The following is a 16144-nucleotide window of genomic DNA, read 5'->3' on the forward strand; positions in this document are numbered from 1 at the left end:
CCCTAGACACCAGGGATATATATATATTTTTTTTTTTATATGTGGAGAGTGACTCCTTAGGCAAGGGTCACCCCCTGGGGGGGGCAAATTATTTTTAGGCCATTACTGCCCACAGGGAGGCAGAAACCACTAGACACCAGGGAATTTTTATTGTTTTTATAGTTACTCAGAAGGGGAGTGGCCCCTTGTGCAACAGCCGCTCCCAAGGAGGGGCAAAACATTTGTAGGCCATTTCTGCCCCCACGGTGGCAGATCGGCCTAATATAATTAGGACGATCTGCCCCCAGGGTGGGCAGAAAACCCCTAGAGACCAGGGATAACTTATTTTTTTGTTTCTTTTTTATTTTTTATATGTGGGGAGCCACCCCTTAGTCAAGGGTCACTCCCGGTGGGGCCTAATTACTTTTAGGCCATTCCTGTCCCCCCCCCCAATTATTTTGGGTCTTGGTTTTACGTTTGGGCCATGAGAGCTTGGTAACTCTCAAAAGTGTGCCACTTGGAATGTTGAGGGCTGCGCTTTTTGGACTTTGGGACGCTGCCATTTATAAACATCCACAACACCTAGACACATCTGAAAACTTAACATCTAGTTGATTCCAGGATAGTGTGCTTCACATACACCCCACACCATTTTCTTTCCCACAATGCCTTGCAAACCTCCAACTTTGCTGGGAATCACACATTTCTACTACATTTTTGTGATGGAACCTTCCGGAATCTGCAGGAATACACAAACCTCCTACCTCTCAACATTGTCTCATCTATACCGATAAAAATTATGCTGCATTTGTCAGACAACATTTTTTTTATTTCAATCTGCCTTTTTGGACCCGCTTTGTTTCCCCCTCGATTTCCACATGTTTTTGGCTCTTCCCTATCACAGGCACTTGGCCCACCTACACAAGTGAGGGATCATTTTTAACGAGAGACTGAGGGGAACATTGGGTGGTAGGAAATTTGTCCCGGTGGGGTGATCCCAAACAGAAATGTTGGAAAATTTAGATTTTTTAGCTAAATGTGAGGTTTGCTGAGGATTCTGGATAAGAAAACATTGGAGGATCCACGCAAGTCAAACCACCCTGCACTCCCTCTAGTGTCTATTTTTCAGAAATGTCTGGGTTTGGTAGGTTTTCCTAGATGGCTGCTGAATCCAGGAACAAAAACGCAGGTGCCCCCCTCCCCACCAAAACAGGTAGTTTTGTATTTAATAATTTTGATGTGTCCAGATAGTGTTTTGGGGGTTTTTCTGTCGCAAGACCTAGGAGTACCCACACAAGTGAGGTACCATTTTTATCGGGAGACTTGGGGGAAATGCACAGGTTTGGTAGGTTTCCCTAGGTGCCGGCTGAGCTTGAAGACAAAATCCACAGCTAGGCACTTTGCTAAAAACAGCTCTGTTTGCTTTAGGAAAATGTGAAGTGTCCACGTTGTGTTTTGGGGCATTTCCTGTTGCAGGTGCTAGGCCTACTCACACAAGTGAAGTACCATTTTTATCAGGACACTTGGGGGAACGCTGGGTGCAAGGAAATTTGTGTCTCCTCTCAGATTACAGAACTTTCTGTCACTGAAATGAGAGGAAAATGTTTTTTTTGGGACAAATTGTGAGGTTTGCAAAGGATTCTGGGTAAAGGAACTTGGTGAGTGCCCCACAAGCCAACCCATTCTGTAATCCCATAGGTGTCTAGTTTTAAGAAATGTCCTGGTTTGCTAGGTTTTCTTAGGTGCTGAATGAGCTAGGGGCCCAAATCCACAAGTAGGCACTTTGCAAAAAACACGTAAAATTTCAATGTAAAAATGTGATGTGTCCATGTTACGTTTCCTGTCGCAGGCACTTGGCCTACCCACGCAAGTGAGGTACCATTTTTATCGGGAGACTTGTGGGAAAACAGAATAGAAGAACAAGTGTTATTGGCCTTTGTCTTATTCAACATTTTTTCTTTCCAAATGTAAGACAGTGTGTAAAAAAGACATCTATTTGAGAAATGACCTGTAATTCACATGCTAGTATGGGACCCCGGAATTCAGAGATGTGCAAATAACCACTGCTTCTCAACACCTTATCTTGTGGCCAATTTGGAAATACAAAGGTTTTCTTGAATCCTATCTTTCGATCTTTATATTTCAGCAAATGAATTGATGTACGACCGGAATAGAATGAAAACCCATTGCAAGGTGCAGCTCATTTATTGGCTCTGGGTACCTAGGGTTATTGATGAACCGACAAGCCCAATATATCCCCGCAACCAGAAGAGTCCAGCAGACGTAACAGTATATTGCTTTAAAAAATCTAACTTCGCAGAAAAAAGTTACAGAGTAAAACGTGGAGAAAAACAGTTGTTTTTTTTTTACGTCAATTTTATTATTTTTTATTTATGTTGTTATTTCAGTAGGAAAACACTGTAGGATCTACACAAATGACCCCTTGGTGAATTATAAATTTTGTCTACATTAAAATGGGGTATGTCCCAGTAAAATGCCAAAATTGGTTGAAAAACTGCGTTTTCTGATTCATGTCTGCCCGTTCCTGAAAGCTGTGAAGATGGTTATTTTAGCACCGCAAACCCTTTGTTGATGCCATTTTCAAGGAAAAAACACGAGCCCTCATCTTCAGCCCTTTTTTCACTTGTTTGAAAAAACGAAATTTTTGCTGCATTTTGGCAAATTTCTTTGTCTCCTTCAGGGGAACCCAAAAAGTCTGGGTACCTGTAGAATCCCTGGGATGTGGGGAAAAAAGGACTAAAATTTGGCTTGCGTAGCTTATATAGACAAAAAGTTATGAGGGCCTAAAAGCGAAGAGCCTCAAATAGACAAAAAAATCCCTGGCGCCCGAGAAGGAAAAGTCCTGGCAGCGAAGGGGTTAAACATTGGCAGCGACGGGGTTAAACACCTCGTTTGAATCTGTGTTGCTGCGAAGGGGTTAAACATTGGCAGCGACGGGGTTAAACACTGGCAGCGAAGGGGTTAAACATTGGCAGCGACGGGGTTAAACACCTCGTTTGAATCTGTGTTGCTGCGAAGGGGTTAAACACTGGCAGCGACGGGGTTAAACACTGGCAGCGAAGGGGTTAAACATTGGCAGCGACGGGGTTAAACACTGGCAGCGACGGGGTTAAACACTGGCAGCGAAGGGGTTAAACACTGGCAGCGAAGGGGTTAAACATTGGCAGCGAAGGGGTTAAACACTGGCAGCGAAGGGGTTAAACATTGGCAGCGACGGGGTTAAACATTGGCAGCGACGGGGTTAAACACTGGCAGCGAAGGGGTTAAACATTGGCAGCGACGGGGTTAAACATCTTGTTTGAATCTGTGTTGCTGCGAAGGGGTTAAACATTGGCAGCGACGGGGTTAAACATTGGCAGCGAAGGGGTTAAACACTGGCAGCGACGGGGTTAAACATTGGCAGCGAAGGGGTTAAACACTGGCAGCGAAGGGGTTAAACATTGGCAGCGACGGGGTTAAACATCTTGTTTGAATCTGTGTTGCTGCGAAGGGGTTAAACACTGGCAGCGAAGGGGTTAAACACTGGCAGCGACGGGGTTAAACATTGGCAGCGACGGGGTTAAACATTGGCAGCGAAGGGGTTAAACACTGGCAGCGACGGGGTTAAACACTGGCAGCGACGGGGTTAAACACTGGCAGCGACGGGGTTAAACATTGGCAGCGACGGGGTTAAACATTGGCAGCGAAGGGGTTAAACACTGGCAGCGACGGGGTTAAACACTGGCAGCGACGGGGTTAAACACTGGCAGCGAAGGGGTTAAACATTGGCAGCGACGGGGTTAAACACTGGCAGCGAAGGGGTTAAACACTGGCAGCGAAGGGGTTAAACACTGGCAGCGACGGGGTTAAACACCTCGTTTGAATCTGTGTTGCAGCGAAGGGGTTAAACATTGGCAGCGACGGGGTTAAACATTGGCAGCGAAGGGGTTAAACATTGGCAGCGAAGGGGTTAAACACTGGCAGCGAAGGGGTTAAACATTGGCAGCGAAGGGGTTAAACACTGGCAGCGACGGGGTTAAACACCTCGTTTGAATCTGTGTTGCTGCGAAGGGGTTAAACACTGGCAGCGAAGGGGTTAAACATTGGCAGCGACGGGGTTAAACACTGGCAGCGAAGGGGTTAAACACTGGCAGCGAAGGGGTTAAACATTGGCAGCGACGGGGTTAAACACTGGCAGCGAAGGGGTTAAACACTGGCAGCGAAGGGGTTAAACACTGGCAGCGAAGGGGTTAAACACTGGCAGCGACGGGGTTAAACATTGGCAGCGAAGGGGTTAAACACTGGCAGCGAAGGGGTTAAACACTGGCAGCGAAGGGGTTAAACATTGGCAGCGAAGGGGTTAAACACCTCGTTTGAATCTGTGTTGCTGTGAGCGCTCGCGCATGCGCAACATCGCGCTGGGGGAGCGGAGACGGGCACCCGAGCTGAAACATTCAGGAAGGAGCTGACTGAACAAGCCCCCTCTGACGTAGGGGGTGCAGATTCGGACGGGGGAGCGTCAAGCGTCAGAACACCGGCAAGGAGCGGGCGGAAGTGACGCGCGTGTGACGTGCCCCGGTGCCGCCGCTGCCCGGGTCCCTCCTCTAATGCAGACAATCACTTCCGGTTCGAAGGCCGCCGAGGGTCTGCGCGGGGCACAAAGGGCTGGTGCGGAGCCGGGGGCGGCGGTGAGTGACGCCCTGGGAGGCGGGCGCGGGGGGGCCCGGGCCTGAGGCACCCCGGCGTCACGCTGACACCCCGTAAAGACCTGGGGGCCCTGCTGAACCCCCCTGTGAAGAGCTGGGGCCCCTTCTGCCCCCCCCAATATACATCTTATACATCTTGGGACCCTGCTGATCCGCCCCTTGCAGAGGTGGGGCCCCTGCAGCGCACCCACACAAGGCCAGGCTCTGCCCCCCGGTGCATCGTTTACCCCCGCCCCCCCCGACTGTCCGCGAGCCCCCGGGAGTGAGCCCCCGGGAGTGAGCCCCCAGGAGTGAGCGCACGGGAGTGAGCCCCCGGGAGTGAGCGCACGGGAGTGAGCCCCCGGGAGTGAGCGCACGGGAGTGAGCCCCCGGGAGTGAGCGCACGGGAGTGAGCCCCCGGGAGTGAGCGCACGGGAGTGAGCCCCCGGGAGTGAGCGCACGGGAGTGAGCCCCCGGGAGTGAGCGCACGGGAGTGAGCCCCCGGGAGTGAGCGCACGGGAGTGAGCCCCCGGGAGTGAGCGTACGGGAGTGAGCCCCCGGGAGTGAGCGCACGGGAGTGAGCCCCCGGGAGTGAGCCCCCGGGAGTGAGCGCACGGGAGTGAGCCCCCGGGAGTGAGCGCACGGGAGTGAGCCCCCGGGAGTGAGCCCCCGGGAGTGAGCCCCCGGGAGTGAGCGCACGGGAGTGAGCGCACGGGAGTGAGCCCCCGGGAGTGAGCGCACGGGAGTGAGCCCCCGGGAGTGAGCCCCACCTGGCCATGGCAGGGATCTTGTGTGAACCGGACGTGTGTGGTGTCTGCAGCCAAAGGGACAGAAAACGACACACTGACAGGGCCTCCTCCGCTCTTCATCCTTCAGCTGCTGCACTTCACATCGCTCCGCTGTGACCACAAGGCTATCCGCAGTGGACGTTGCGTTCCAAATCTGTATATAATCGGTTAATCGGTTCGATAGATTATTAGGCGTCACAGCACTTACTGTTCCCAGTGCAGGTTCAGTAACTTCTATTTAGCCCCTTCTTCGCAGTGAACCTGCCGGGTACGTCACAGGACGCTCGGGTCTGGCTGTCACTCAACTCAGTACATAGCGTGCAGCTCAGCTGCCAACTTTATAGGCCCGTCTGGTGATGCGTACAAGTCACTGCAGAGACCCCTGTCTGGTGATGCGTACAAGTCACTGCAGAGGCCCCTCTCTGGTGATGCGTACAAGTCACTGCAGAGGCCCCTCTCTGGTGATCCGTACAAGTCATTGCAGAGGCCCCTCTCTGGTGATCCGTACAAGTCATTGCAGAGGCCCCTCTCTGGTGATCCGTACAAGTCACTGCAGATAGACCCCTGTCTGGTGATGCGTACAAGTCACTGCAGAGACCCCTGTCTGGTGATCCGTACAAGTCATTGCAGATAGACCCCTGTCTGGTGATGCGTACAAGTCATTGCAGAGACCCCTGTCTGGTGATGCGTACAAGTCATTGCAGAAACCCCTGTCTGGTGATGCGTACAAGTCACTGCAGAGGCCCCTGTCTGGTGATCCGTACAAGTCATTGCAGATAGACCCCTGTCTGGTGATGCGTACAAGTCACTGCAGAGGCCCCTGTCTGGTGATCCGTACAAGTCATTGCAGATAGACCCCTGTCTGGTGATGCGTACAAGTCATTGCAGAGACCCCTGTCTGGTGATGCGTACAAGTCATTGCAGAGACCTCTGTCTGGTGATGGGTACACATCATTCCAGAGGCCCTTGTCTGGTGATGCTTACAGCTCATCACAGAGGCCCTTGTCTGGTGACATGTATAACTCATTGCAGAAACCCCTGTCTGGTGATGCGTACAAGTCATTGCAGATAGACCCCTGTCTGGTGATGCGTACAAGTCATTGCAGAGACCCCTGTCTGGTGATGCGTACAAGTCATTGCAGAAACCCCTGTCTGGTGATGCGTACAAGTCATTGCAGAGACCCCTGTCTGATGATGCTTACAGCTCATCACAGAGGCCCTTGTCTGGTGACATGTATAACTCATTGCAGAGAACCCTGTCTGGTGATGCGTACAAGTCACTGCAGAGACCTCTGTCTGGTGATGGGTACACATCATTCCAGAGGCCCTTGTCTGGTGATGCTTACAGCTCATCACAGAGGCCCTTGTCTGGTGACATGTATAACTCATTGCAGAAACCCCTGTCTGGTGATGCGTACAAGTCATTGCAGATAGACCCCTGTCTGGTGATGCGTACAAGTCATTGCAGAGACCCCTGTCTGGTGATGCGTACAAGTCATTGCAGAAACCCCTGTCTGGTGATGCGTACAAGTCATTGCAGAGACCCCTGTCTGATGATGCGTACAAGTCATTGCAGAGGCCCTTGTCTGGTGACATGTATAACTCATTGCAGAGAACCCCTGTCTGATGGTGCGTACAAGTCACTGCAGAGGCCCCTGTCTGATGATGCTTACAGCTCATCACAGAGGCCCTTGTCTGGTGACATGTATAACTCATTGCAGAGAACCCTGTCTGGTGATGCGTACAAGTCACTGCAGAGACCTCTGTCTGGTGATGGGTACACATCATTCCAGAGGCCCTTGTCTGGTGATGCTTACAGCTCATCACAGAGGCCCTTGTCTGGTGACATGTAAAACTCATTGCAGAGACCCCTGTCTGGTGATGCGTACAAGTCATTGCAGAGACCCCTGTCTGGTGATGCGTACAAGTCATTGCAGAAACCCCTGTCTGGTGATGCGTACAAGTCACTGCAGAGACCCCTGTCTGGTGATGGGTACACATCATTCCAGAGGCCCTTGTCTGGTGATGCTTACAGCTCATCACAGAGGCCCTTGTCTGGTGACATGTAAAACTCATTGCAGAGACCCCTGTCTGGTGATGCGTACAAGTCATTGCAGAGACCCCTGTCTGGTGATGCGTACAAGTCATTGCAGAAACCCCTGTCTGGTGATGCGTACAAGTCACTGCAGAGACCTCTGTCTGGTGATGGGTACACATCATTCCAGAGGCCCTTGTCTGGTGATGCTTACAGCTCATCACAGAGGCCCTTGTCTGGTGACATGTATAACTCATTGCAGAAACCCCTGTCTGGTGATGCGTACAAGTCATTGCAGATAGACCCCTGTCTGGTGATGCGTACAAGTCATTGCAGAGACCCCTGTCTGGTGATGCGTACAAGTCATTGCAGAAACCCCTGTCTGGTGATGCGTTACAAGTCATTGCAGAGACCCCTGTCTGATGATGCGTACAAGTCATTGCAGAGGCCCTTGTCTGGTGACATGTATAACTCATTGCAGAGAACCCCTGTCTGATGGTGCGTACAAGTCACTGCAGAGGCCCCTGTCTGATGATGCTTACAGCTCATCACAGAGGCCCTTGTCTGGTGACATGTATAACTCATTGCAGAGAACCCTGTCTGGTGATGCGTACAAGTCACTGCAGAGACCTCTGTCTGGTGATGGGTACACATCATTCCAGAGGCCCTTGTCTGGTGATGCTTACAGCTCATCACAGAGGCCCTTGTCTGGTGACATGTATAACTCATTGCAGAAACCCCTGTCTGGTGATGCGTACAAGTCATTGCAGATAGACCCCTGTCTGGTGATGCGTACAAGTCATTGCAGAGACCCCTGTCTGGTGATGCGTACAAGTCATTGCAGAAACCCCTGTCTGGTGATGCGTACAAGTCATTGCAGAGACCCCTGTCTGATGATGCGTACAAGTCTTTGCAGAGGCCCTTGTCTGGTGACATGTATAACTCATTGCAGAGAACCCCTGTCTGATGGTGCGTACAAGTCACTGCAGAGGCCCCTGTCTGATGATGCTTACAGCTCATCACAGAGGCCCTTGTCTGGTGACATGTATAACTCATTGCAGAGAACCCTGTCTGGTGATGCGTACAAGTCACTGCAGAGACCTCTGTCTGGTGATGGGTACACATCATTCCAGAGGCCCTTGTCTGGTGATGCTTACAGCTCATCACAGAGGCCCTTGTCTGGTGACATGTAAAACTCATTGCAGAGACCCCTGTCTGGTGATGCGTACAAGTCATTGCAGATAGACCCCTGTCTGGTGATGCGTACAAGTCATTGCAGAAACCCCTGTCTGGTGATGCGTACAAGTCACTGCAGAGACCTCTGTCTGGTGATGGGTACACATCATTCCAGAGGCCCTTGTCTGGTGATGCTTACAGCTCATCACAGAGGCCCTTGTCTGGTGACATGTATAACTCATTGCAGAAACCCCTGTCTGGTGATGCGTACAAGTCATTGCAGATAGACCCCTGTCTGGTGATGCGTACAAGTCATTGCAGAGACCCCTGTCTGGTGATCCGTACAAGTCATTGCAGATAGACCCCTGTCTGGTGATGCGTACAAGTCATTGCAGAGACCCCTGTCTGGTGATCCGTACAAGTCATTGCAGAGACCCCTGTCTGGTGATGCGTACAAGTCACTGCAGAGGCCCCTGTCTGGTGATCCGTACAAGTCATTGCAGATAGACCCCTGTCTGGTGATGCGTACAAGTCATTGCAGAGACCCCTGTCTGGTGATGCGTACAAGTCATTGCAGAAACCCCTGTCTGGTGATGCGTACAAGTCATTGCAGAGACCCCTGTCTGATGATGCGTACAAGTCATTGCAGAGGCCCTTGTCTGGTGACATGTATAACTCATTGCAGAGAACCCCTGTCTGATGGTGCGTACAAGTCACTGCAGAGGCCCCTGTCTGATGATGCTTACAGCTCATCACAGAGGCCCTTGTCTGGTGACATGTATAACTCATTGCAGAGAACCCTGTCTGGTGATGCGTACAAGTCACTGCAGAGACCTCTGTCTGGTGATGGGTACACATCATTCCAGAGGCCCTTGTCTGGTGATGCTTACAGCTCATCACAGAGGCCCTTGTCTGGTGACATGTAAAACTCATTGCAGAGACCCCTGTCTGGTGATGCGTACAAGTCATTGCAGAGACCCCTGTCTGGTGATGCGTACAAGTCATTGCAGAAACCCCTGTCTGGTGATGCGTACAAGTCACTGCAGAGACCTCTGTCTGGTGATGGGTACACATCATTCCAGAGGCCCTTGTCTGGTGATGCTTACAGCTCATCACAGAGGCCCTTGTCTGGTGACATGTATAACTCATTGCAGAAACCCCTGTCTGGTGATGCGTACAAGTCATTGCAGATAGACCCCTGTCTGGTGATGTGTACAAGTCATTGCAGAGACCCCTGTCTGGTGATGCGTACAAGTCATTGCAGAAACCCCTGTCTGGTGATGCGTTACAAGTCATTGCAGAGACCCCTGTCTGATGATGCGTACAAGTCATTGCAGAGGCCCTTGTCTGGTGACATGTATAACTCATTGCAGAGAACCCCTGTCTGATGGTGCGTACAAGTCACTGCAGAGGCCCCTGTCTGATGATGCTTACAGCTCATCACAGAGGCCCTTGTCTGGTGACATGTATAACTCATTGCAGAGAACCCTGTCTGGTGATGCGTACAAGTCACTGCAGAGACCTCTGTCTGGTGATGGGTACACATCATTCCAGAGGCCCTTGTCTGGTGATGCTTACAGCTCATCACAGAGGCCCTTGTCTGGTGACATGTATAACTCATTGCAGAAACCCCTGTCTGGTGATGCGTACAAGTCATTGCAGATAGACCCCTGTCTGGTGATGCGTACAAATCATTGCAGAGACCCCTGTCTGGTGATGCGTACAAGTCATTGCAGAAACCCCTGTCTGGTGATGCGTACAAGTCATTGCAGAGACCCCTGTCTGATGATGCGTACAAGTCATTGCAGAGGCCCTTGTCTGGTGACATGTATAACTCATTGCAGAGAACCCCTGTCTGATGGTGCGTACAAGTCACTGCAGAGGCCCCTGTCTGATGATGCTTACAGCTCATCACAGAGGCCCTTGTCTGGTGACATGTATAACTCATTGCAGAGAACCCTGTCTGGTGATGCGTACAAGTCACTGCAGAGACCTCTGTCTGGTGATGGGTACACATCATTCCAGAGGCCCTTGTCTGGTGATGCTTACAGCTCATCACAGAGGCCCTTGTCTGGTGACATGTAAAACTCATTGCAGAGACCCCTGTCTGGTGATGCGTACAAGTCATTGCAGAGACCCCTGTCTGGTGATGCGTACAAGTCATTGCAGAAACCCCTGTCTGGTGATGCGTACAAGTCACTGCAGAGACCTCTGTCTGGTGATGGGTACACATCATTCCAGAGGCCCTTGTCTGGTGATGCTTACAGCTCATCACAGAGGCCCTTGTCTGGTGACATGTATAACTCATTGCAGAAACCCCTGTCTGGTGATCCGTACAAGTCATTGCAGATAGACCCCTGTCTGGTGATGCGTACAAGTCATTGCAGAGACCCCTGTCTGGTGATGCGTACAAGTCATTGCAGAAACCCCTGTCTGGTGATGCGTACAAGTCACTGCAGAGGCCCCTGTCTGGTGATCCGTACAAGTCATTGCAGATAGACCCCTGTCTGGTGATGCGTACAAGTCACTGCAGAGGCCCCTGTCTGGTGATCCGTACAAGTCATTGCAGATAGACCCCTGTCTGGTGATGCGTACAAGTCATTGCAGAGACCCCTGTCTGGTGATGCGTACAAGTCATTGCAGAAACCCCTGTCTGGTGATGCGTACAAGTCATTGCAGAGACCCCTGTCTGATGATGCGTACAAGTCATTGCAGAGGCCCTTGTCTGGTGACATGTATAACTCATTGCAGAGAACCCCTGTCTGATGGTGCGTACAAGTCACTGCAGAGGCCCCTGTCTGATGATGCTTACAGCTCATCACAGAGGCCCTTGTCTGGTGACATGTATAACTCATTGCAGAGAACCCTGTCTGGTGATGCGTACAAGTCACTGCAGAGACCTCTGTCTGGTGATGGGTACACATCATTCCAGAGGCCCTTGTCTGGTGATGCTTACAGCTCATCACAGAGGCCCTTGTCTGGTGACATGTAAAACTCATTGCAGAGACCCCTGTCTGGTGATGCGTACAAGTCATTGCAGAGACCCCTGTCTGGTGATGCGTACAAGTCATTGCAGAAACCCCTGTCTGGTGATGCGTACAAGTCACTGCAGAGACCTCTGTCTGGTGATGGGTACACATCATTCCAGAGGCCCTTGTCTGGTGATGCTTACAGCTCATCACAGAGGCCCTTGTCTGGTGACATGTATAACTCATTGCAGAAACCCCTGTCTGGTGATGCGTACAAGTCATTGCAGATAGACCCCTGTCTGGTGATGCGTACAAGTCATTGCAGAGACCCCTGTCTGGTGATGCGTACAAGTCATTGCAGAAACCCCTGTCTGGTGATGCGTACAAGTCATTGCAGAGACCCCTGTCTGATGATGCGTACAAGTCATTGCAGAGGCCCTTGTCTGGTGACATGTATAACTCATTGCAGAGAACCCCTGTCTGATGGTGCGTACAAGTCACTGCAGAGGCCCCTGTCTGATGATGCTTACAGCTCATCACAGAGGCCCTTGTCTGGTGACATGTATAACTCATTGCAGAGAACCCTGTCTGGTGATGCGTACAAGTCACTGCAGAGACCTCTGTCTGGTGATGGGTACACATCATTCCAGAGGCCCTTGTCTGGTGATGCTTACAGCTCATCACAGAGGCCCTTGTCTGGTGACATGTATAACTCATTGCAGAAACCCCTGTCTGGTGATGCGTACAAGTCATTGCAGATAGACCCCTGTCTGGTGATGCGTACAAGTCATTGCAGAGACCCCTGTCTGGTGATGCGTACAAGTCATTGCAGAAACCCCTGTCTGGTGATGCGTACAAGTCATTGCAGAGACCCCTGTCTGATGATGCGTACAAGTCATTGCAGAGGCCCTTGTCTGGTGACATGTATAACTCATTGCAGAGAACCCCTGTCTGATGGTGCGTACAAGTCACTGCAGAGGCCCCTGTCTGATGATGCTTACAGCTCATCACAGAGGCCCTTGTCTGGTGACATGTATAACTCATTGCAGAGAACCCTGTCTGGTGATGCGTACAAGTCACTGCAGAGACCTCTGTCTGGTGATGGGTACACATCATTCCAGAGGCCCTTGTCTGGTGATGCTTACAGCTCATCACAGAGGCCCTTGTCTGGTGACATGTAAAACTCATTGCAGAGACCCCTGTCTGGTGATGCGTACAAGTCATTGCAGAGACCCCTGTCTGGTGATGCGTACAAGTCATTGCAGAAACCCCTGTCTGGTGATGCGTACAAGTCACTGCAGAGACCTCTGTCTGGTGATGGGTACACATCATTCCAGAGGCCCTTGTCTGGTGATGCTTACAGCTCATCACAGAGGCCCTTGTCTGGTGACATGTATAACTCATTGCAGAAACCCCTGTCTGGTGATGCGTACAAGTCATTGCAGATAGACCCCTGTCTGGTGATGCGTACAAGTCATTGCAGAGACCCCTGTCTGGTGATGCGTACAAGTCATTGCAGAAACCCCTGTCTGGTGATGCGTACAAGTCATTGCAGAGACCCCTGTCTGATGATGCGTACAAGTCATTGCAGAGGCCCTTGTCTGGTGACATGTATAACTCATTGCAGAGAACCCCTGTCTGATGGTGCGTACAAGTCACTGCAGAGGCCCCTGTCTGATGATGCTTACAGCTCATCACAGAGGCCCTTGTCTGGTGACATGTATAACTCATTGCAGAGAACCCTGTCTGGTGATGCGTACAAGTCACTGCAGAGACCTCTGTCTGGTGATGGGTACACATCATTCCAGAGGCCCTTGTCTGGTGATGCTTACAGCTCATCACAGAGGCCCTTGTCTGGTGACATGTAAAACTCATTGCAGAGACCCCTGTCTGGTGATGCGTACAAGTCATTGCAGAGACCCCTGTCTGGTGATGCGTACAAGTCATTGCAGAAACCCCTGTCTGGTGATGCGTACAAGTCACTGCAGAGACCTCTGTCTGGTGATGGGTACACATCATTCCAGAGGCCCTTGTCTGGTGATGCTTACAGCTCATCACAGAGGCCCTTGTCTGGTGACATGTATAACTCATTGCAGAAACCCCTGTCTGGTGATGCGTACAAGTCATTGCAGATAGACCCCTGTCTGGTGATGCGTACAAGTCATTGCAGAGACCCCTGTCTGGTGATGCGTACAAGTCATTGTAGAAACCCCTGTCTGGTGATGTGTTACAAGTCATTGCAGAGACCCCTGTCTGATGATGCGTACAAGTCATTGCAGAGGCCCTTGTCTGGTGACATGTATAACTCATTGCAGAGAACCCCTGTCTGATGGTGCGTACAAGTCACTGCAGAGGCCCCTGTCTGATGATGCTTACAGCTCATCACAGAGGCCCTTGTCTGGTGACATGTATAACTCATTGCAGAGAACCCTGTCTGGTGATGCGTACAAGTCACTGCAGAGACCTCTGTCTGGTGATGGGTACACATCATTCCAGAGGCCCTTGTCTGGTGATGCTTACAGCTCATCACAGAGGCCCCTGTCTGGTGATGCGTACAAGTCATTGCAGAAACCCCTGTCTGGTGATGCGTACAAGTCACTGCAGAGACCTCTGTCTGGTGATGGGTACACATCATTCCAGAGGCCCTTGTCTGGTGATGCTTACAGCTCATCACAGAGGCCCTTGTCTGGTGACATGTATAACTCATTGCAGAAACCCCTGTCTGGTGATGCGTACAAGTCATTGCAGATAGACCCCTGTCTGGTGATGCGTACAAGTCATTGCAGAGACCCCTGTCTGGTGATGCGTACAAGTCATTGCAGAAACCCCTGTCTGGTGATGCGTTACAAGTCATTGCAGAGACCCCTGTCTGATGATGCGTACAAGTCATTGCAGAGGCCCTTGTCTGGTGACATGTATAACTCATTGCAGAGAACCCCTGTCTGATGGTGCGTACAAGTCACTGCAGAGGCCCCTGTCTGATGATGCTTACAGCTCATCACAGAGGCCCTTGTCTGGTGACATGTATAACTCATTGCAGAGAACCCTGTCTGGTGATGCGTACAAGTCACTGCAGAGACCTCTGTCTGGTGATGGGTACACATCATTCCAGAGGCCCTTGTCTGGTGATGCTTACAGCTCATCACAGAGGCCCTTGTCTGGTGACATGTAAAACTCATTGCAGAGACCCCTGTCTGGTGATGCGTACAAGTCATTGCAGAAACCCCTGTCTGGTGATGCGTACAAGTCATTGCAGAAACCCCTGTCTGGTGATGCGTACAAGTCATTGCAGATAGACCCCTGTCTGGTGATGCGTACAAGTCATTGCAGAGACCCCTGTCTGGTGATGCGTACAAGTCATTGCAGAAACCCCTGTCTGGTGATGCGTACAAGTCATTGCAGAGACCCCTGTCTGATGATGCGTACAAGTCTTTGCAGAGGCCCTTGTCTGGTGACATGTATAACTCATTGCAGAGAACCCCTGTCTGATGGTGCGTACAAGTCACTGCAGAGGCCCCTGTCTGATGATGCTTACAGCTCATCACAGAGGCCCTTGTCTGGTGACATGTATAACTCATTGCAGAGAACCCTGTCTGGTGATGCGTACAAGTCACTGCAGAGACCTCTGTCTGGTGATGGGTACACATCATTCCAGAGGCCCTTGTCTGGTGATGCTTACAGCTCATCACAGAGGCCCTTGTCTGGTGACATGTATAACTCATTGCAGAAACCCCTGTCTGGTGATGCGTACAAGTCATTGCAGATAGACCCCTGTCTGGTGATGCGTACAAGTCATTGCAGAGACCCCTGTCTGGTGATGCGTACAAGTCATTGCAGAAACCCCTGTCTGGTGATGCGTACAAGTCATTGCAGAGACCCCTGTCTGATGATGCGTACAAGTCATTGCAGAGGCCCTTGTCTGGTGACATGTATAACTCATTGCAGAGAACCCCTGTCTGATGGTGCGTACAAGTCACTGCAGAGGCCCCTGTCTGATGATGCTTACAGCTCATCACAGAGGCCCTTGTCTGGTGACATGTATAACTCATTGCAGAGAACCCTGTCTGGTGATGCGTACAAGTCACTGCAGAGACCTCTGTCTGGTGATGGGTACACATCATTCCAGAGGCCCTTGTCTGGTGATGCTTACAGCTCATCACAGAGGCCCTTGTCTGGTGACATGTAAAACTCATTGCAGAGACCCCTGTCTGGTGATGCGTACAAGTCATTGCAGAGACCCCTGTCTGGTGATGCGTACAAGTCATTGCAGAAACCCCTGTCTGGTGATGCGTACAAGTCACTGCAGAGACCTCTGTCTGGTGATGGGTACACATCATTCCAGAGGCCCTTGTCTGGTGATGCTTACAGCTCATCACAGAGGCCCTTGTCTGGTGACATGTATAACTCATTGCAGAAACCCCTGTCTGGTGATGCGTACAAGTCATTGCAGATAGACCCCTGTCTGGTGATGCGTACAAGTCATTGCAGAGACCCCTGTCTGGTGATGCGTAC

At 51.1% G+C, this 16144-nt stretch overlaps 1 protein-coding gene across 3 annotated transcripts in view; it reads left to right on the forward strand.

The window, feature by feature from the left end:
- Positions 1-4417: 4417 nt before the first annotated feature.
- The window catches only part of LOC138295304 (zinc finger protein 37A-like), a 199248-nt gene continuing 187521 nt past the window's right edge, over positions 4418-16144 (forward strand). The window contains exon 1 of one of the 3 annotated variants that reach the window (XM_069233515.1): positions 4418-4667. The gene's annotated coding sequence lies outside the window, so the exon portion shown is untranslated. Of the gene's footprint in view, positions 4853-16144 lie in introns of all 3 variants that reach the window. The other 2 variants (XM_069233517.1, XM_069233516.1) reach the window with 2 other exon arrangements.

This window comes from Pleurodeles waltl, chromosome 5, assembly GCF_031143425.1.
Source record: "Pleurodeles waltl isolate 20211129_DDA chromosome 5, aPleWal1.hap1.20221129, whole genome shotgun sequence".
Lineage (NCBI taxonomy): Eukaryota > Metazoa > Chordata > Amphibia > Caudata > Salamandridae > Pleurodeles > Pleurodeles waltl.